The 21,675-nt window shown below is 42.2% G+C and overlaps 1 long non-coding RNA gene across 2 annotated transcripts in view; it reads right to left on the reverse strand.

Annotated features, from left to right (window-relative positions):
- Positions 1-21,173, reverse strand: part of LOC125729374 (uncharacterized) — a 75,814-nt gene extending 54,641 nt beyond the window's left edge. The window contains exons 1-2 of one of the 2 annotated variants that reach the window (XR_007389817.1): positions 21,076-21,173; positions 20,543-20,589 (exon numbers count right to left, since the gene is read on the reverse strand). This is a non-coding gene — a long non-coding RNA (uncharacterized LOC125729374). The remainder of the gene's footprint in view (positions 1-20,542; positions 20,590-21,075) is intronic. The other variant, XR_007389818.1, reaches the window with a different exon arrangement.
- Positions 21,174-21,675: the final 502 nt, after the last annotated feature.

The following is a 21,675-nucleotide window of genomic DNA, read 5'->3' on the forward strand; positions in this document are numbered from 1 at the left end:
TTAAGGGGTTTTATACTGTGCAAGGCACAGAAGAAGGCCACAAGCAGCATGCGCATGCATTAAATGTGTGTGTCACTCATCTAGCGTCGGCAACCGCCTAGCTATATCTTTGGTTACCTCTAGTGGTCAGGCATAGAACTACCACTCCATTTCGAAATTGCGCCTCTAGTGGCCAGGCATAGAACTACCACTCAATTTCGATATTGCGCCTCTAGTGGCCAGGCATAGAACTACCACTCCATTTTGATATTGCGCCCCCGGTGGTCAGGCATAGAACTACCACTCCATTTCGATATTGCGCCCCCGGTGGTCAGGCATAGAACTACCACTCCAGTTCGAAATTGCGCCTCTAGTGGTCAGGCATAGAACTACCACTCCATTTCGAAATCGCGCTTCTAGTGGTCAGGCATAGAACTACCACTCCATTTCGATATTGCGCCCCCCGGTGGTCAGGCATAGAACTACCACTCCATTTCGAAATTGGGCTTCTAGTGGTCAGGCATAGAACTACCACTCAATTTTGAAATTGCGCTTCTAGTGGCAAGCCATAGAAGTACTACTCCATTTCGAAATCGCGCCTCTAGTGGTCAGGCATAGAACTACCACTCCATTTCGATATTGCGCCCCCCGGTGGTCAGGCATAGAACTACCACTTCATTTCGAAATTGCGCTTCTAGTGGTCAGGCATAGAACTACCACTCAATTTTGAAATTGCGCTTCTAGTGACAAGCCATAGAACTACTACTCCATTTCGAAATCGCGCCTCTAGTGGTCAGGCATAGAACTACTATTCCATTTCGAAATCGTGCCTCTAGTGGTCAGGCATAGAACTACCACTCCATTTCGAAATTGCGCCTCTAGTGGCCCGGCATAGAACTACCACTCAATTTCGATATTGCGCCTCTAGTGGCCAGGCATAGAACTACCACTCCATTTTGATATTGCGCCCCCGGTGGTCAGGCATAGAACTACCACTCCATTTCGATATTGCGCCCCCGGTGGTCAGGCATAGAACTACCACTCCAGTTCGAAATTGCGCCTCTAGTGGTCAGGCATAGAACTACCACTCCATTTCGAAATCGCGCCTCTAGTGGTCAGGAATAGAACTACCACTCCATTTCGATATTGCGCCCCCGGTGGTCAGGCATAGAACTACCACTCCATTTCGAAATTGGGCTTCTAGTGGTCAGGCATAGAACTACCACTCAATTTTGAAATTGCGCTTCTAGTGGCAAGCCATAGAAGTACTACTCCATTTCGAAATCGCGCCTCTAGTGGTCAGGCATAGAACTACCACTCCATTTCGATATTGCGCCCCCGGTGGTCAGGCATAGAACTACCACTCCATTTCGAAATTGCGCTTCTAGTGGTCAGGCATAGAACTACCACTCAATTTTGAAATTGCGCTTCTAGTGACAAGCCATAGAACTACTACTCCATTTCGAAATCGCGCCTCTAGTGGTCAGGCATAGAACTACTATTCCATTTCGAAATCGTGCCTCTAGTGGTCAGGCATAGAACTACCACTCCATTTCGAAATTGCGCCCCCGGTGGTCAGGCATAGAACTACCACTCCATTTCGATATTGCGCCCCCGGTGGTCAGGCATAGAAGTACCACTCCATTTCGATATTGCGCCCCCGGTGGTCAGGCATAGAACTACCACTCCAGTTCGAAATTGCGCCTCCAGTGGTCAGGCATAGAACTACCACTCCATTTCAAAATCGCGCCTCCAGTGGTCAGGCATAGAACTACAACTCCATTTCGATATGCGCCCCCGGTGGTCAGGCATAGAACTACCACTCCATTTCGAAATTGCGCTTCTAGTGGTCAGGCATAGAACTACCACTCAATTTTGAAATTGCGCTTCTAGTGGCAAGCCATAGCAGTGCCACTCCATTGAAATTGCACCTCTAGTGGTCCGCCATAGTAGGTTAACAACATCTGAGTTGGGTCTCTGGTGGTCAACTGCGGTGATACAACACGCATAATTGGACACACAGGTTCTTGCCTGAAAGCAGGAATCAACTTCACAGACTAAATCAGTTTGATCACAATACATTAACATCCAATTAGGTTATTGTTGCATAACTAATTGATGTTTACAATTGAATAAGAAACACAATTCATTTGGTTTGATTCCGTTTAACCTTTTTGATTTATTTTAGGTTTTATTTCACCTTATGCTTTCATTCATTCCATCTCCCCCAACAAGGGGACTTGCATAGAAGTTCAACCACTATTAACAACAGTAAACCAGTTACGTACACAATCCCATCAGGAAGTCGTTTGGATGTGATCAGTTGAGCCCTTCGGGTGCTGGGTGCTTACCATTCGCTCTCTGTTGGTTGAGCTTGTCTGTGGCTCTGCTGTCACTGCTTGTGATCGTACAGTTTGTCAGAACCGAAGGGGAGTTCTCAGCAATTGGATGCCCAAAAGCGTGTCAGCCCGGCTACACCCACTGACTCATTACGGGCAAGGCTGACAGGTACCTCAGGCGGTCATTACAACTTTTGAGCAGGACTTCGTTTAGGGTGAGTTCTGAGAACGGCCCTAGCTTGGACTCTCACTAGGGTGGGTGATACCTGAAGGCAATTTTGCCAGCCGATAAGCTCCACCTGGGTTGTCTCAGTTGTGCATACAGAATACGCCCTTCCAAGTTAACATTGCTGGGGATCGGGGGAGTGGAAGCCGGACTCAGGCTTGCTTGGCTGGGAGAATGATTCCTGGTCTTAGAGGAATGTTTAATGAGGAGAGGTTAGCTGAGCTGAATCTGTTTAGCCTCGAGCAAAGGAGACTAAGGGGGGACATAATCCAGGTGTTAAATCTGGTCATTGCATTACATTTTTTTTGTATCCACTCCTTTATTTCGTGTTTATTGTTTGTTAGGTGTAATGTCTGTCTTATGTTAGTTATATCCATCCATCCATTTTCCAAACTGCTTATCCTACTGGGTCGCGGGTGGTCCGGAACCTATCCCGGAATGTGGAATGGGCACGAGGCAGGGAACAATCCAGGATGGGGGGCAGCCCATCACAGGGCACACTCACACACAAATCGTGATTATATTATTGCACTATACTGTATAAATAAAAAGTAAACTTAATACCAGTTGTGGTAATAAAGTGCACAGAGAGTAAGAGAGAGTAGGGTTTCACATAAACGTATGTTCATTAGCATTTAGTATTCTGATGGCTTTGGGGTTAGAAGCTCTTATTAAATCTGGTTGTTCTGCAATGCATACTGCGGTAACGTTTACCAGAGGGCAGAAGTTCAAACATCTCATGTGCTAGGTGCGTGGGATCTTTTTTAAATATAATTATGCATATGTAGAACTAGGGATATGATCCTGTTAAGTATGATAGTTCTGTCTCATTATTGCAGGATCGACATCCATAGTAACTGTGGTGATCTATCCATTTGTGTGCATGTCTGTGTGTGTGTGTGCGAGCGGGTATACCTATCCTACCCCATAGCGTGATAAATACCTGTTTTTTTTTTCCCTTATGGGGACCACGAAACTGAAAACCAGGAAAACTCTATTTTATAAAAATCTGTGACTGCTGTGGAAAAACTAAAAATGCAAAACCTCTTTTATTTTGCTTGGTTACTTATGGTTATGGTTAGGGCAGGGTGGGGGTTAAGATTGTCATAGTTAGCGTTAGCATTTATCCAATAGAAGTCAATGAGCGGGGGCCCCATAAGGATAGGTATACCCTATGTGTGTGCATGTGTGTGTTTGTCCCATATTGCCTGGGCTTCAGGATACCTCATAACCCGGAACTTCATCAGAAGTAGTTAGAAAATGGATGAATGGATGGATGGATGGATGGATGGATGGATGGATGGATGGACAGATCAATAAAAGTACAGAACATCCATTTTACAAAGAACCATCAACACTAAATGTATGCACTGGTCATGCTCCTGGAAATTAAACTTCTTTTCTGAAAAGCAGCATGTTCATAAATTAGCTGCTGTTATACCTTGGGGGAACAAATGCAGATGAAATTGTAAAACAAACTGCAGTGGCAAAACAGTTCTGGCTGCCTGTGCTGCCCTGCCTGCCCGCCCTCCTGCCCATTACGTCCTGCCTGTGCCACCCTCCTGCCTGCCCTCCTGCCTGTTTACGTCTTTCCTGTGTGCCCTGCTGCCAGTTATTCTGTATTTACATCCGGACTTAACTAATTGAACCATATAAACCATATAAATCAGGACTTTGTTAACGTGACTTCTGACCTGTGGAGGATGGGCTCCCCCTTTCACTCTGGTTCCTCCAAAGGTTTCTTACTATGACTGAGTTTATCCTTGCCAATGTCGCTTTCTAATTTTTCAGGCTAGATCTTGCTCACTGGGACAATTGGGCAGGGACAAAGTAAGTGCTTTGAGACAATGTAAGGCTATGAAAATGTACTATACAAAATAAAGTGAATTGACTTGAGTAATGTGGCACAAAGCAACCCTTCTTTGCCACAGGAAATGTCTGGTGCAATTTCTTTTTTAATTGTACATGTCAATTGCATAATACCCTAAACTAATTCATTATTATTTCTATTATTATCATCATCATCAGTATTTCATTAGTATTCCATGGTATTTAGATTTTCAGGAATCAGTGTGTGTACTGTATACTTTTTAATTTATTTGCACTATGTGTAGTGTCTCTGCAGCTGTATATACTTGCTGCATTATGCACAAGAACTTCCCTCAGGCATCAGTATAGTTAATCAAATGTAATATTTCTTGCTTGTTTATTAAGTTGTTTTAGGTATTTTGTGTGTTCCACTTAATTTAGTGTAATTAGTCCTAGTTGACTCAGGTTTAGTTAGATTTTTCCTTCTGTTGTTCCTCTGCATCATGCTACTGTCATAAAATTTCAATGTCTTACCTAACTTAAGAGTTTTGTGCATTGTGTTTTGGAGAGAAAGAAATCATTACCTTTTTTTCTTTAGATTCATCCACTGATTCTATCACCTATGACACATTCCCCCTGAATATTTGTTTGTTTATTTATGTATTTGCTTGGGGGATGGAATTAACAAACAGAAATAACTGAATGAATCAGGGTAGTGAAAAACATTTATAAACTTATCATTTTGGTATTGGTACGATCCTGTTCTGGTTAGTTAGCCGAGGGAGTAAATCATCCGGAGTTTCATCTCTCAATCTCCTCCTACCCCCACTCAGCATCACAGTATGGACTCCCCAATGCAACTGATCTGCACGTATTTGTACTCTGGGAGGAAATTGAAGCCCCCATAGGAAAAACTCAAAGCCTACAGACATATGCACAAAACCAGGGGACATGCTCAGTTCTGCAGGCCTGGAAGTGTGAGAGAAGGCTATTTATTGAGTTTCCCCTCTGCCCCTGGTAAAGATGAAACATGCACAAGTCATTAAACACACATATACTTACATGAAAGTCTGACTGATACTGGAGCTTCCAGTGCCCGTAAACCAGGTACTGGGGTACTCCATTTCCTTCTTGATAATTAGCGCCATTGAAAAAAAAACGGTGCCTTTCCTAATATTAACTGACTCTCAGACAAATGTACTGCTTGAAGACCCTGCCACTATTCGCATTTTCCAGCAGGAGTCACAAATCTTCATTGCATTCAGTTTATTCTCAGATGAGCTCATGCATGTTTCTATGTGCATCTTTACACTTAAACAAATACAGCTAACCTCTGTTGTTATATTCCATATATATTTGTCGTGACTGGCCTTTTTTCTCAAATGATGGATTTCTGAAAACTAAAACTGACAGTATTCTAAAATATTTATATTGCCACATCATCGACACATGTTCTAATATGACATAGCATTCCCCTGGACCATAGTGCGACTTAGAGACAAGATATAACATGCCCTTCACGGTAAAACACTAGATAGGTGCAACACTTAATGTCAACGTTGTCAATGTCAATGTTGACTTAATGTCAACGTTAAATTCATGGATTCGCAAATTAAGTAACACGGTTACAGTACAAAAACGAGCAGAGCTGTGTATGGCATGACTATCTCGCGGCGGCGACAAAATATGCTTATCCTTCTAATTATTCAGAAGAAAATATATTTGCAAGCACAGCCGTTCACGGCTTCCGTACAAAAAGCTGTCACTACGCTACAGGAAGAATACACGACCAATATAGGATTTACACAAGTCTGCTTCTTTTGTTTTATTTAGTAACAACTTCACAAAAATTGACAGCAATACTGCTAAAAGTGCAGATCTGTTGCCAAATTAAATAAACAAAGAAATTAATCATAAAATATTCAAAGTATATACAGCCAGGGGCGCCGCTAGCAATTTTGGGCCCTATGACAAAATATGAGGTTGGGCCCCCCTATCACACCCATTCAGATCTCTGGGGGCCCCTAAAGGGCGTGGGCCCTTAGAATTGTCCCAACTTCCCCCCCCTTAGCGGCGCCCCTGTATACAGCTAACCATTTCCAATCGAAAAGTACATACAAGTCTCCAATATAAGTTATACAATGGAGCGCAGATAAAACTTTTAAATAGTAATTAACCAAACTATATAAAGAATACAAGTTTGAATACAGGTAATTTGTATAAATTTTACTGTGTTCAGACTGAAAAATCAGCACCAGCCTTACACACATTGCAGTTCTGCTTTTTTCTTCTTTTAGCATAATTACCCGTTTCACGTTCACGAGGCAGAAGATCCCTGCAAATGTGAAAATTCACAAGTAACAGGCACCATTAACCTCAAGCCATAACAGTCTGCTAGCCTGAACAATAGCAAAGTCTATGTATTACCAATTATTACGCAGGTTGTCACTTTATCAAATCATGACTGTTACTAAGAAGTGGGAGTGAAACGCGTGTCACGAGATCTCGCGATATTACAACATGACGAGATTTCTCGTTGGAGCGAAAAGCCGTTTCACGAATGCGCTGCAAATGAGCTGCTGTAAATATGTCGGCATCTGACTAAATTACTATAGTAGATACCCCAGACACTTTTGAATCTTTTGTGTGTCAGCATTTCGGGTGCCCGGCGGAAAATATAAATGGCGAAAGGGAGACAGACAAAACACGAACCATCTGTAAGGACTGTAGAAAGCTAATGCCGCACACAGCGGCTAATGCTACTACTAACTACTATGCAAAGCCATTTGCAGCACCATCATAGCTCTTTATTTAAATTCACTGCACCGGTGAAGAAAACATTTTTAAAAAAATGTATGTTTATTATTGGGTGCTTTCCACTTCATGCACCCACATACAGCGCTAGCTTAAAGCAATGCATTCTGGTCCTGACGCAATGCATCATGGTTATATTTTTTATCGCCCGTTGCATTACGTCACCATGTCACATGGTACCAAAACTCCGCGAGAGCAAGACACATCAGGCAGCACCTCTTAGCAGGCTGCACAGGCTGGATCCGCCTCCATTACGACACAACTTTGCCCTTATTGGCTTAAGATTTTAGTTACATACATGACGTTTGTATATCTGCTATTTCTCCCGAGAAGCAGGTAAAGCGGTAACTGCTTTTCAATTAATTTACTTGGTAAAATTAAATTTAAATAAATGATATGAATATTGTAATAGTACTCGTGAGCTTTGTTTGTTGTTAGTTACTGTAATGTTGCGCTGCTTTATTTGTTTAATCGTCTTGTCTGTGAAGACATTCAAGTTAATCAAATAAGAACTGCACTGTACACTGTACATGACCATAAAAACTTTGAATCCCTTGAAATAAATGTTTTGATCTTTTCCTTGGCAGTTATCTTTTTACACAGGGCCTCTATGTACACAATAGTTATTTTTTTCACGACTAACAGTATGGATCAGGAGTTGGTTATTGTAAAAGAAGTAATGTGCATGCAGGTGATATTTGTATAGATTTATATTTACCCCTAGGTGATAAGTTTGACAGTCATTTCTTTTACCGTTTGGCCTCTCGGTTGAACATAATAGTGGCGCGAGCAGCTCCACTTGGTTTTTTAAAAATACTCAGCCATGAACTTTTGGTGAACTCAGGTGAATCCCTTCCTTCAGTAGTAAACCTTGTAGTTTCAGCCGTTTACACATTGTCTCACTAAAAGGTTGATAATATATTTGTCCTTTTACATAGTGATAAAATATACGCGATAAAAATGTGAATATTCATAGATTCAGGACTAACAAAGTAGCTAACAGAAACTCAGACTAACAAAAGGTGCAAATACATACTCAGTTGGTTCCATTGTGTTGATTACATTATAATGTTTACATTGTAATGATTATATCATGGATATTTGGCATACTTTTTATAAAATCGTAATTCTTATATTCTGCGTTATATAGTGCTAAATAATATTCCATAGATGGATGGACTTTATTAATCCCCGTGGGGAAATTGTGTTTTTTATGTCTCCCTCAACTTACTCTTTGTGGAGTAAGTTGTCCGCGAAGTGCAGCTACCTGTTGGGGCGCCCAGGGAGCTGGGGGTTAAGGGCCTTGCTCAAGGACCCACAGACGTGCTGAGGCTGGGTTAGTTTCAACTGGTGACCTCCATTACAGGCACAAGGACTGACCCCTGCCCCCCAACTGTGTATGAGTAGCATTTATGCTGTTTCTTGAGTGTGAGCTAGTACATAAACCAGCTAGTGCTCACCATTGCAAAAATACTCTAGCTTTCTGTCATACACATTTTTTTATTTTCTTACATTGTCCGTTTTTGTTCATAGTCTGTAATATTCTGAATAACGACAATGTAGAGGAAAAACAGATTAAATTCTCCTTGTTTGTAATTTCCCCATGTAATCCACTGCCTTGTGGTAAGAGGTGCAAAAGTCAGACGCGTTGAATGATGAGGATACGATATTGAGTTTAGTTCTTGAGAGGATTTATTCATATGATATTTTAACACACAGTACTTTGAACTGGTTTGTTTGGCGCAAAAGGGCCGATATGCAGACACCATCACACATGGCAAATACGGTCAATGACTGTTTCACTTTGCACCTTCAGCCCTGAGCCGCGTAATCTCAGCACCTTTAATAACAACCATTGCTGCCTCCTACAGGTGGGAATACACTTAGACAATAGTAAATATCACTAAGGCAGGCAAGTACCTCTCGTTTCAAGTGTTGCAATACTATATAACATTATATTATAAACAATAAATACGAATAAATAAAAACATTAAACAAATAAACATAATCAATAATATTCATGAATAATTATGCTTAATATACAAATAAAAGAATAGCTCCTGCAGATGATTTCAGATAACTACTGGAACAATGAGTTCTGGAGGGGAGCAAGCTCTGTTACATGCTATAGAAATGTTGATCTGATTCCTTTCATTATCAGATTGTTACCACTGTTAAAAACCACAGATATTGTATTCTGATTGTATGCATTTCCTTATTAGGGCATGTCAGTTACTTCTGTTAAAAAATCCGTTTATTCTGACGTCGTAAATTTCCTGATCAGAGTTTACCCTCTTTAAAGTGATGGAGGTCCACTTGTGCGAAAGATACATCGATATGCATATGAGATTTCGTTTGTGCCAAAAATATGTAAATAGCACACAGTCCATGTCGACTGAGCATGTGACAAAGAATTTTTCTGTGACAATTCTATTTTGTCAATGAGTTTGTCTGTGGAGCCCCTGAAGGGACCTAATGGTGTCCGCTAATTAGATACCCAGAAATAAACTGTGTGGCTCCTGCCCAAGCATTGCTGCCCAAACAGCAGCTTCCTCCTTATGCCACCGAGGGAGGAGTAGCCAGTGGTTCCCCTGCCCCTTCCCCTCTCCCCCCTGCAGACGAGGATCATAACCATTCAGCACCCGACTCTACCTCCTTCTCGGTGAAGAAGTGCCGTGGCGAAACACTCAGGCAGCAGGACGAGGTAGCAGAAATTCTTGCCCCTATGTTGGTATGTCCAAATCCTCAAGGGGGAGATAAGGTTTGCTCATCTGACACTGTAGATGAAGGAGTTGAACATAAGAACATAAGAACTATACAACGAGACGAGGCCATTCGGCCCATCAAGCTCGCTTGGGGAGAACTAAACTAATAGCTCAGAGTCGTTAAAATCTTATCTAGCTCTGATTTAAAGGAACCCAAGATTCAGCTTGCACTACATTATCAGGAAGACTATTCCATACTCTACACGCTGCGTAAAGAAGTGCTTCCTTAAATCCAGCTTGAAATGTTCTCCCGCTAATTTCCACCTATGGCCACGAGTTCGTGTATTTAAACTAATGCTGAAGTAACTATTTGGTTGAAACAGCATCCAAACCTGTTAGAATCTTATATACCTGGATCATGTCCCCCCTCAATCTCCTTTGCTTGAGACTGAACAGATTTAGCTCAAGTAACCGTTCCTCGTATGACATTCCTCTAAGACCAGGAATCATTTTTGTGGCCCTACGCTGCACCTTTTCTAAGGCCACAATGTCCTTTTTAAGATATGGTGACCAAACCTGCACACAATATTCTAGGTGAGGTCTCACCAAGGAATTGTATAATCTTAGCATTACCTCCCTTGACTTAAACTCCACACACCTGGAGATATACCCCAACATCCTATTGGCCTTTTTTATTGCTTCCCCACACTGGCGCGAATGGGACATGGAAGCATCAACATACACACCAAGGTCTTTCTCATGATCAGCTACCTTTATTTCAGTGACACCCATGAAATACCTGTACTTTATATTTCTGCTCCCTAGATGGAGTACCTTATATTTATCGACGTTAAATTTCATCTGCCAGGTATCGGCCCAGTCACTAATTAAATCAAGATCCCGCTGTAGCTGCTGAGCCACTAATTCAGTATCTGCTACACCACCCACCTTGGTGTCATCTGCAAATTTCACCAGTTTACTGTATATATTGGTATCCATATCATTTATGTAAATTAGGAACAATAGTGGTCCTAAAATCGAACCCTGCGGTACCCCACTATGAACGCAAGCCCACTGTGAGTTGAAGGACATTGCCAGTGACCTGCTGGACCCCAGGCAGAACAGGCCTCACCATGCGACAGCCCTTCAGAGACTGGTCCTCCTGCGCATGGACTGGGGCATGATGCATCAGTTTAAACAGGAGCCTGGTAACTCCTGCGAGTGCTACACCAAGCGACTGATGGCAGCATTCTCCAACTACAGTGGGATGGACTCCACAACGGACCGAGAGTGTATGTGATGTAAAATACACTAAGATAGGTAAAAACTCTTTTGTGGACTAAGTAAAACAAACATTTTATGTTCTAGTTTTCTTAAAACTACTGAAACAAATAATTGGCTACACTGCAGTTCCGCTGTTTTGTTTGGCACCCCTGCATGTCGTGCATTGTGTGGAAAAAACCTGAAGGCTGAGGAATGTTACGTAACACAGCTAGAATGTAAAAACCTCTCTCTGGTGTAATTCACTGCATAAAACCAATGGTGTTAAGTGTGATGTCTTCTTCATAACACTCCCTGATGTTTGTGTCCGTGACCATGAGATAGGGTGGGCTGCTTTTCTTCCTTCCTTTGACTAGTATTCCTCCTAAATTGTTCATCTGTATTTGCTGCATTGGTACTTGATGTGCGTGTGCCTTGTGTCACGATCGCCATTTAACGGGAGCGGCGGACGGGCAAGAAACAGGCAAGGCAGGCAGGATACGGGGATTTATTAGGAACACGGGGTGCAGGAAACATCTCACGCAGACGGACTTCAATGACGGACACTGAACTCTAGTAAGACATGAACTCAAATAGACAGGACTGATTGAAAATAATCGGACACAGCTGGGTACGATCAGGAAGCACACGTGGATAATCAGGGGGCGTGGCACACACGGTGGTCAGACTGTCCGGGACCCTCCTCGGGGACTAGGGCAGGAAAGTCTGGAGCTGGGTCAGGGACAGGAGTGGGGCCAGGAACAAGAGCCCCAGGGGGCACAGTCATTTGAGGCGGAGGGAGCGCCTCGGGCGTGGGCTCTGGGGCCGCAGGGGGCAGCGGAGGCGGCTGCTCAGGAGCTACGGGCAAAGCAGGCGGCGGCTGCTCGGGCTCTGGGGCCGCAGGGGGCAGCGGAGGCGGCTGCTCGGGCTGCGCAGGAGCTATGGGCGACGAAGGCAACTGCTCAGACGCTGTAGCAGGAACCCAGGACTTTATGCTCAGCCCACTGCTGTTAACTCCGATGACTCACAACTGAGCAGCAATGCACATTTCGAATTCCATCATCAACATCAGGCAGATGACAAGACTGTTGTGGGTCTCATCAATAAAAACGGTGACTCAGCATACAAAGAGGAAGTGTGATGACTATCGGACTGCTGCAGAGCCAACAACCTGTCTCTGAATGTTGACCAAAGAGATGGTTGTTGACGTTAGAAGAACACAAAACACAGAGTGACCACTCTCTGCTGCACATCGATGGCTCATCTGTGGAGATCGTAGAGAGTACCAGATTCCTTGTTGTCCATCTGGCGGAGAATCTCACCAGGTCCTTCAACATCAGCTCCATAGTAAGGAAAGCACAGCAGCACCTCTACTCTCCCACGGAAGCTCAGAAAAGCCCATCTCCCATTCTCACACTCTATTGGGGAACTGTTGAAAGCACCCTGAGCAGCTGCATCACGGTCTGCTTTGAGAACTGTGTCGCCTCAGATCACAAGTCCCTACAACAGATAGTGATGACAGGTGAGGAAAATCATTGGGAGTATCGTGTTAGAGAAATATGTACTTTTTTTATCATCATTTTGCTAGACGCTTAGAAACAACACCCTGCCGCAGCTTGATCTTAATTGAGCAATAACACGTCTCAAGAACTGTCGCTTGAATATTTCCACCCCATATATGGTGACAAACATGTTCAATGTCAGTTGCATATCCTGTTTGTGTACCTCAATAAAAGACACTGCGAGGGGAGTTACTCTTTCGAAGTTGGCTGAGTTCGACTGAGAGGCTGACACCTCGAGGTCAGGACCCGGCTTCCCTTTGTAAGGAAAAGTGGTAAAATGTCCCAAGGTTCTTGGTTGATCATTTGAATGCAGACAATGTAGGAATTTATGATCATGGGGGAAGCCAGGGAGAGAATGGGGGTTCCAGTTGGCACCACTATGGTGATAAGGATAAGATAAGGTGATAAGAATTGAATTACAATGATCATAAAAGTCTCCACCCTGTCCTGTCCCGTCCCTGTCTCAGGATCCTCACACTCCAGGGGGTCACTCTTTATATGTAAATTCACTCACAACACCTACACACAACACCTTGGTGGGGAGGGCCTTTTTGGGTATAAAGGGGGGTGAAGACACTGTCTTCAATTTGTATCTGAGCTGCCTTTCAGTACCCGGTGTGTCTCTACACTGTATTACATTGTATTATTTTTGCTGTTCAATAAACCATCATTTTGCTGAAACTGCGGAGACTCTGCAAGTGGATTCCCTACACCTTGCAGCAAGTAAAACGTCATCACAGCTGTCTGCGTTGTTCTGTGTTCAGAGACTGGTTTGTTTCCAGCGCATCTTCAGAAGAAGATAACCCTAACATATCTCTCCCCTCCATCACAGATATTCACACCACACACTGCATCCGCAAAGCCACCACCATTGTGGATGACCCCACCCACCCCTCACATTATCGTTTCACCCTCCTGCCTTCTGGAATAGGTCCCGGAGCATTCGGGCCTTTACAGCCAGACTCAAACAGCTTTATCCCCCATGCCGTCAGACTACTGAACTCTCAGGGACTAATCTGATACCACACACACATACACTCATTAACACACTTTATTATTTAACTACTATTTTTTATCTTATTGTCGCCATGTTTACAGTTACTTTTATTTATTTTTATTGCTACCTCATTGGACAACCAAACTGCGCCTTCTCAGTACTGGGTTTACTGTGCTGTTTGTGCTCGTTGGTGTCAGTTGTCCTCTCTTTTTTGCACTGTCCTGCAATGTTTGCACAGTTTTTGCTCATTATGCACCATACAGTATGTTGCTAGGTTGGTATGTGTTAGTCTTCTGTTAATTTAAGTAGCACCTTGGTCCGAGGGAAACAGTTTCTTTTGTAACTGTACTATACTCAACTGTGTAAAGTTAAAAATAACATTAAAGACCTACTTGACTTTTACTGAACAGGTGCTAAAGTGAAATTACTTGCTTCTGGGAAAGAACTCCAGCTGAAATTCTGTACAACAATTATGGGAGACATATGGGAAGGACGCGGTGTCAGACCTGCCCCAGTGGGACGAATGTGGTTTTCCTAGTAACAGCAGCTTCAGTCCCAATCAGATAAGCCAGATGCGTCTGAAATTAGAGGAACGGGATCAGACTGGTTGCTCAGGGACTAATGTGGTAGAACTAAAACAGAGACAAATTGGACGGTGTTTCAATTGTGGGGAAAATGAGACAAAGCAGGCAGAGGAGATGCGGGTGGCAAAGAAGCATGAGATAAGGAATGCAGAGAATGTGGATGAGGGTGAGACTCCTGTGAAAACTGTGTATTGAAAATTAGGGCCATAGTATTGTCATCCATCCTGTCAGGGTATGGAAATACACTGAGGGTAAATGGCCTAATGCAGGAAGTGTCTTAATCCTATAACATCCAGCTGATTCAGGCTGTGGGGGACAGTGTAGTACTGCACTCTTCTGGCTGGGACCTTGAATAAATGAATGAATGTTACATTTATACAGCCCTTTTCTAAGATACACAAAGAGCTTTACAGAAGCACTGGGGAGCCACTTCAACCCAAACGTGAGGCAGCAGGAGAGGGGGCCCAGGCAGAGAGAACAGCCAACAAGACGGGTGCTTCCACAGACAGACGGGGGCCCCGGCAGACCAACGCTGACGACTCCTGGGACCAAGTCAACAGAGCAGCTGTCGTCATTGTGACTCACCCTCATACATCCATCCATTGTCTAAACCGCTTATGCTACTGGGTCGCGGGGGGTCCAGAGCCTATCCTGGCAGGATCTGTGCACGAGGCAGGGAACAACCCAGGACGGGGGGGCAGCTCATTGCAAGGCACATTCACACACCATTCACACACACATGCACTCCTACGGCCAATTTAGCAAGAGAGAACATGCAAACTCCCCACACATGTGACCCAGGCGGAGACTCGAACCTGAGTCCCAGTGGTGGGAGGTAACAGTGCTAATCACTGCACCACCAAGCAGCCCCACCCTCATACATGATTTCTGATTCTTGATTTTAATCCCCTTTTCTGTTTTTGGCAACATATAAAGTGCTGTGAATGTCACTGTCAGATTGTCATATCATCCTCCAGTTGTCCCTTGTCACCCTGGATGCACATTGAGTGTTTGCTAAATATTTTATCTTGTAGTGTTCCTGATTTTTTCCTGTGTTTTAATTTGCAATTCTCAAATTTCATGACTGGCATCCGTGGGGACGATTAATTAAACCTGTTAACTCTGCACTTCAATTTCAAACTGTTGGTAACATGTGTACATATTTTTGTCTGATCTTTTCACCACCAGGTGGCGATATAGCAACTCCAGAGTTATTGATGGCTAGAACAAAAAAAACACAGTAACACAGAGGTGTAGCTAAAAATTCTGGGCCCCTGACAGAATGTCACCTTGCGCCCTCTGTCGAATTTTACATTCTGTGAAAGAGATTTGTTGAGCCATCTTCCAATGTAATCCAATCCAGCTCTTTATTTGAAAAGCACTTTAAACAACCTTATGGACCAAAGTGCTGCACAAAGGAATAAATAAAAACATTCACACACTTAAAAACGAAGTAAAAGAAATTTAATAAAAACCAAAACATTCAATGTGAGTAAAAGGCCATTAATAAAAATTTTAAAAAATCAATTAATTAATAAAGAAAAGGCTAAGATTAAAATAAGATTTACTATTAAAATTAACATCTCACAATGTGTCAAAGGTGAAGGAGAAGAGATTAGAAGAGATTTAAAAACGGACAGAGGGGATTCCTCTCTAATGTGAAAAGGCAAGTCATTCCACATTTTAGGAGCTGCGACTGCAAAGGCTCGATCCCCTCTAAGCTCACGCTGAGTCTTAGGAACCGTCAGGAACAGCTGATCAGCTGACCTGAGAGAGCGGGTGGGGGTGTAAGGGTGAAGCAGCTCACAGAGGTCAGATGGAGCAAGACCACTGAGGGCTTTAAAGCAAATAACAGAATTTTAAAAATGAATCCTAAAATGTACGGGCAGCCAGTGGAGTGAGGCTAAAATGGGGGAGACATGCTCATATTTCCATGTGCGGCAGCATTTTGAACCTTCTGGAGGTGAACAATAGTGGAGCCTCTAACCCCCAACATAGAGGGCGTTACAGTGGTCCAAACTAGTAGTGACAAAAGAGTGGATTACTGTCTCAAAGTGCTGCCTAGAAAGAATTGGCTTTATTTTGGCCAACTGCCTCAATTGTAAAAAGCTTGACTTGACAACTAACCTTATCTGAGTGTCAAACTTAAGGTTGGTGTCGACTTTATGTGTGTGATGTGTGATGACTGGTTTACAATATTGTTCCAAGGAACCTAAAATTACAGTGGAGGTCAGAGGAGTGGAGTTACCAAAAACCAACACTTCTGTCCATTACCTCCCCACTTCCTTGTTAGTTACAATATTTGTTCTGCATTACTGTACTGCTTTGGAGCCTTTTGATATTAAGGTGAATAACACAGGTGAAAAATTAAGGTGAAAAAAGAGACAGATGCATTGACAGCAGTCGTGGCCCACACTTTGGACTGGGAGTGTAAGAGCAAAGGAAACTGAATCCACTATGTTCTGTCCTGTAAATTTTTATTAAACACCACATGACACACATACGAGTCCTGTTTTAACTTTCAGGGCTGATGGTCTGCAGCCTGGCTTGTGTTCTACAGTGCAGCGCAGGTGCAGTCACTGTGCTGAGCCCGGCGTTATATTAATGACGCAGCCTTTCACACTGACCAGTGAGAATAACCTTGAAAATGACTGTGCTCTTTGTGGTTCTCCTTTTTTCTTACCACCAAGCAAGAGACTAAACATATTTTCTACTTATCAGTTATCAGAAATCAGAAATGTCATGCAGTAATCAGAGGTTAGACAGCAAGAATGACTTTTGTATTTTTATCTTTTGTCAATCTTTTATCCAGCGACTACTAATTCTCATCGGGGTCTGGAGAGGGTGGGACCTGTCCCAGGAAGCACAGAGCACAGGCCTGCATGGGATGCCATTCCACACAAGCAAAAACAATTAAGATGGTCAGATTTGCCTCACTGTGTGATTTTGACTGAAAGATGAACTAAGCACAGTCTTGTGTGTATAAAAATGCGTAGATTCATTTAACTTTAACAATGAGATTCAGCAACATGACCTTATAGTGTTAAGATCGGTATCTTACTGGTATTAACTGAATTATGCAAAATTCTACATTATTCTATATTATTGCACCCAAATTGTTCATACTGACTAAATGTAATTACTGACATCCTGGACATACTGCTTTTTAGGTTTGAATTTAAAATGTTAGTAGACAAATTCATGCTGTCAATAACATCTCACTTGCTCACCCACTTTTAGATAAAAATACCCTTTGTGGTTTTTCTAGTGAAGCAGTGGGCCTGAGCTGAGGACCTGATGGTTGTGTGGTTTTCGCTCACTGAGAAGAGAGACACAAACACCCTGCTCTCAGTCGGTCAGTCTTCCTGTAAAATGCAGAGGTGAGACTGCTAGTGGAAAATTACTGGACTGCAGCGTCAACAACACATATAAACAGCAGCACAAACAAAATGTTCCACAAATGCAGGACATCTGTATCGTACAGCACACATCAGACACGCTGACCCTCAGCACTGAGCTCCTCCAGGCTCTGTGCTCTCCTCTTCTCTTCAATTTCTACACAAATCACTGCTGCTCCAGTGAGATCCTGAATTTTGCAGGTGATACTACTGTGTTTGCCATCATAACTGAAGGTGATGAGTCTGCCTACAGACTGGAAGTCGTACAGCTGACCATCCAGTTCTGAACTCACATTATCCCAAATGTCCACATGCTTAGACTCCTCTCATCATCAGGGAGGAGCGTCCCTTGGCACTGTAGAGTAGATGGATGAGAGCAGGCTGATAACAAGGCTGTCATCAATTTTATGTGACACCTCTCACCCCCCCAGCAGACTATGGAGGCCCGTAAGGGCAGCTCCTTCAGTAAGAGACTCAGACACCCGGCGTGTGACAGAACGGTACCGCAGGTCATTGGGCCCACAGCAGTCAGGCTTTATAATCTGCACTCTGCTCATTGAACTTTTCCCCTGTTCACTGTCTTCTGATACAGTTTCTATCTGCTGCTGATCTGCAATATTGTTCCTCCTTATTCACTGATGTGCAGTGTTGCATTGAGCCAGTGCATTATGCCCTGTGTGGCAGCTTCCTTTGGGAGGCTAATATCTGGCACATGAGCAATAATGTTACATGCAATAGGATTGTGTATAAGTTAAGGATTGTGTATAAGTTATTTTAATATTCCTATAATATTCCTCTGTATGTAATATATTCTTATTTTTTGTTTCTATTATTACCCTATATTTATATATACATCCATTTCTTTTACATTCATAATGATGTTGTTTGTTGTTTTGTGCCCCACTGCTCTTGTAACAAGCCTCAGTCTTGACTCTCCCTTTTAAGGTCTTGGCCTTAAATCACACTCGATATAGGTGGTGTCGTCCCCATCACCCTGACCAGGATACATGCTGTAAGATTAATGGATGGTGTTTATCTGTGTGATGAAAAAGAATGTGAATAAAACAAAAATGTACCATTATAAATGGGAGCCCTAGGATGTGTGGTGGTTAGAGATGTGGACTGATGAGAATTTTGCTTTTCTAAAGTTCTGTGTGAAAACTGTACATTCCGTTCCATGTACAGTAGTGATATGTAGCAATCATGTGCTCCAGTCAAATGTCCAGCTGCATGAATAATAATGGTGGCTTGTTTGGATAAAATAACTTAGGCTGAATACTTGAAAGCGTGACCTGGGTGAGGTAGAGAGGAAACAGGGTCTTACAAGAAGCAGATATTGTTCTGTCTGTGTGGTTTTTACTCTTTGCAAAGTGAGTCCAGCACAGTGCAGTCAGTGGGTCAGTCTTCCTGAGCTGCATCTAACCAGTGGAAACATCTGCAGCACTGCAGAGAAGCACTCAGCAGACAAACAAACCCAAACAGCTTACAGCTGTATGTCACTTTTGGACAGAGGTGGACAAAGTACACAACTTCACTACTTGAGTTAAGTATAGATACTCCTCGTCAAATAATACTCAAAGTTTTTCAGTTAATTTTTTACTTCAGTTAAAGTACTGGAGTATTTGCATCTAAAAATACTTAAGTATTCAAAAGTACATTATGTTTTAAATGCAAGACATTTTTCAGAACCTAATGACTCCTGAACACCCCACTGAATACACTGACTGGCTTGTACATCTTGTAGAATAAAAAGCTTGTGGAATATGATACAATGACTATAGAAACACAACTGACATAACAAAAGTACAGCCATTGTCATTTTCATCTTATTTAACACCCCCCCACCCCACTCACACAAAAGAGCATGGTAGTGTTCTTACAGAGCCGTAGCAGTGTGTGTGTGTGCATGTGTGCATGTGTGTTTGTGTGTGTGTGTGTCTATGTGTGTGTGTGTTTTGTGTGTCTGTGTATGTTTGTGTGTGTGTCTATGTGTGTGTATGTTTGTGAGCCAAGTAAAAGACAGGGAGCAAGAAACAAAACTCCTCTTTCTTAATTATCCACATCGTTATTAACGACACAGGTATATATACAGGTACATATACAGGTACATGTATATACTCAAAAATACATCCAGAACACACAATTAAATGAAAAACGTAATTTAAGAACACTTGAAATTTTCATTCAGTTTCTTTCATCTGTTTAATATAATCGATCAGTCCCTGTGCGTTTGCCCCAAACCATTCAGCATGGTACACAAGGGAGACAAGTAAGCATGTGTGACATCAAAGAACTGATTGCAGCAACTCAGCCTTTTCCACAACATTAAAGCCGCTTATTCCCCCCCATGCCATGAGAAATAATCTCTGTGGCTCCCCTCTCCCCCTCCCTCAGCCCCCAGTCTGGCTTGAACATTTGCACTTCCAGTAAAAATGCGCCCCAAACACACTGACACCAAACTCAGCACCGGTGCTCCGTAAAATCCCGTGATTCAGTCTCAGAAGCACTGGCTCCCCTGCCCTCCTCTGAACATTATTAAAGCTACACCCTGAACACTCTGTGTGACTGACATGAATGAGAAGCATCTTTATTCATAATCTCTGTAGCGGAGGTCAGAATACAGAGTGTCATTAGTCCCGTCTTTCTTCTGTCTCCTGGGTTTTGGCTTCTTAAGGTTCAGGGCAGCGAATTCAGTGTGTCCTCGTCATGGCACTGTGGAGACAAAGATGGCAGAATTGGATGGATCAAATCGGTTTGCTATTACCTATTTTCACAAATAGCACTTAAAATGCTGATCCCAGGATGGAAATCAGTCCTGAGGTTCATTTGTTTTACTGACGATTTGTAATTTGAAATATTTATTACATACTTGCTTGCGTGACCATTCCACTTTTGATATATCACTGTTCTTTTCATCTGTTTAAAATATATAACACATCAATATATTATTTAATTTCGCACGGTATCATACCGTGGTCAGATAACATTCCGAATTTTCAAGCAATCAACATCCTTTTTGTCTCAAAAATGAAAGTAAAAATGACTTCTGTCAATTTAAGTGTGCATGTTTGGATACGTGTCATTTGTTCTCATATATCATATATAATAAAATTGCTATAAAGGAGATCTTGGTAATAAAAGTTATTGATATGCAACTTATTGCAACATGTATATTTCAATAGATTTTGCAAAATATGAAAGATATAATACAAAAATGTAAATCTTACAGTACAAAAAGGTTATATAAATAAGGTGAGATTTAATAATGGATTTTAAAACTGTATTACCTGCAAGAGTGGTTTTAATATGAAAATGTTATCTATCATAAAACAATTTTATATTTCTATAATTTGTTAAAATCTACATTTTGTCCTTCTGAGTGCATAAAGCCGGGCAGCGTACCTGCACAGTGTGTACAGGTCAGTTTACATCTTATACAAATGAGAGCAACGTTCAGAATAATGCTGCAAGATAAAACTATCAGCAAGCCAGAGTGAAGAGGATCCAGCAGCTTCTGAAAGCCTGTAACAAAGAGATAGATTTCAGCATAATGATATAGAGACACATTTCCCATTTGCTTACATTACATTAGTTAAAGATCAAATCGATAACACATTACAGCAGTTGTTTTGTAAATAGTCCATTTTTAACATGAACTTCTAGTATTTTGCATTTTAACAATTTATATTAATATTTGAAATAATTATTAAATTAGGCTCCGGACCCCCCGCGACCCAATAGGATAAGCGGTTTGGAAAATGGATGGATGGATGGATATTAATATTTGAAATAATTATTAAATTAGGCTCCGGACCCCCCGCGACCCAATAGGATAAGCGGTTTGGAAAATGGATGGATGGATGGATAATTATTAAATTAACATCTGTGTAATTTAATTTAAGCACTTAAATTAGAAAATTCATTACATTAAAAAAAGAAATAAATGTCTTAATAGCAGAATAAGCTAAATAAAACTTTGAAGCAGATATACTCTCCACACTG

This window comes from Brienomyrus brachyistius, unplaced genomic scaffold, assembly GCF_023856365.1.
Source record: "Brienomyrus brachyistius isolate T26 unplaced genomic scaffold, BBRACH_0.4 scaffold645, whole genome shotgun sequence".
In the NCBI taxonomy this organism is placed as follows: domain Eukaryota; kingdom Metazoa; phylum Chordata; class Actinopteri; order Osteoglossiformes; family Mormyridae; genus Brienomyrus; species Brienomyrus brachyistius.